The following is a 2,090-nucleotide window of genomic DNA, read 5'->3' on the forward strand; positions in this document are numbered from 1 at the left end:
ACGACATACATATATAAGTAGCGTAGTTTGGCAAACTTCAAAACACTGTGTTCCCAACAAAATATTTGAAGGAAGGCTTCCACAAATATTCATATCCCAGAATGGAGCTGTGGAGAAGCATTTTTTCATCTAGCATAAAGGTCATGGGTATATCTAAGAACACTTACTCTGATTTCTCAGCATGTTTCTCACAGCCAGTCTCAAGGGAAAGGCAGTTTGCAATTCAAAACCGAGTTCGAGCGAGTGTCTCCCAATAGAAATGTAAGTAGCTTAGTTCCCCTAACACAGAACACCTGTGTTTCCAACAAGCTAGTTGAAGGGCGGCTTCCACACACATTCGGATCCCAGTATGGAGCAAATGGACAGGCTTCCTTTCATCTAGCATAAAGGGCATGATTACATCTAGAAATACTTACACTTATTTCTCAGCATGTTTCCTAGGGCCGTTTTCAAGGGAAAGGAAGCTTGTGCAGGAAAAACTAGTTGGAGCGAGTCACTCCGCATAAATAGGTAAGTAGCATAACTCCTTTAACACAGAACACCTGTGTGACCAACAAACTTCTGAGAGCAGCTTCCACACACATTCAGATCCCAAATGGAGCATGTGGAGAGGCACTATTTCATCTAGCATAAAGAGCATGGTTACATCTAGAAAAACTTACTGTGATTTCTCAGCATGTTTCCTAGAGCCTTTTTAAAGGGAATGGCTGTTTGCTCTGGATATATGAGTTGAAGTAAATGCCTCCCCATAGATATTTAAGTTGTGCAGTTCCCAGAACACCGATCAACTCTGTTCCCAACAAGCTATATGAAGGAAGGCTTCCACACTCATTTGGATCCCAGAATGGAGCATGTGGAATGCCATTCTTTCATCTAGCATAAAAGGCATGGGTATATATAGAAACAGTCTGATTTCTCAGCATATTTCCTACAGCTGTTTCAAGGGATAGGCCATTTGCATTAGAAAACCTAGTTGGAGCGAGTGCCTCCCAATAGATAGGTAAGTAGCTTAATTCCCGTAACTCAGAATACCTATGTTCCCAACAAATTAGTTGAAGGACGGCTTCCACACACATTCAGATGCCAAAATGGAGCATGTGGAGAGTCGTTCTTTCTTCTATCATAAAGGGCATGTGTACATCTAGTAATACTTACTCTGATCCCTCATGTTTCCTAGAGTCGGTTTGCAGGGAAAGGCAGTTTGCGCTGGAAAATTGAGTACCAGCAAGTGCCTACTCACAGATATTTATGTAGCGTAGTTCAGTTAACCCAGGAACACTGTGTTAACAATAAACAACCTGAAGGACAGCTTCCACACACATTGAGATCTCAGATATGAGCATGTGGAGAATGGCATATTCATCCAGCATAAAGGACCTGGCTACAAGTAGAAACAATGACACTGATTTAATAAAATGTTTCCTTCAGCCGGTTTCCAAGTAAAGTCAGTGTGCACTGGAAAGCCGAGCTGGAGTGCCTCCCCATAGATATGTAAGTAGCATAGTACCCCCTCATCAAAAACTCGGTTTTCCAAAGAAGGTACGTGAAGGATGGCTTCCACACACATTCAGATCTGAGAATGGAACAAGGAGAGAGGCATTGCTGCATCTTGGTTCAAGGGCTAGGGGACATCTAGAAACACTGACTGTGATTTCTCAGCATGTTTCCTACAGCCGGTTTGCAAGGAAAGGCCGTTTGCACTGGAAAACTGAGTTGGAACAAGTGACTACCCATGGATATATAAGTAGCGCATTTCCCCTTAAGCAGAAACTATGTGTTCCCCACAAGGTAGGTGAAGGACGGCTTCCACATACATTCAGATCTGAGAATGAAACAAGGGGAGAGACGTTGCTGAATCTAGCAAGGGCTGGGGGACCTTTAGAAACACTGACTGTGATATCTCAGCATGTTTCCTAGAGCAGGCTTGAAAGGAAAGGCAGTTTGCTTGAAATCGGTGTTGGAGAGAGTGCCTCCCCTTTGATATGTAAGTAGCATAGATTACCTCAAGCAGAAACTGTGTTCCCAACAAGGTTGGGGAAGCACAACTTCCACACACATTCTGATCTGAATATAGAACAATGAGAGAGGCA

The sequence above is a fragment of the Camelus bactrianus genome, chromosome 25, assembly GCF_048773025.1.
Source record: "Camelus bactrianus isolate YW-2024 breed Bactrian camel chromosome 25, ASM4877302v1, whole genome shotgun sequence".
NCBI lineage: Eukaryota > Metazoa > Chordata > Mammalia > Artiodactyla > Camelidae > Camelus > Camelus bactrianus.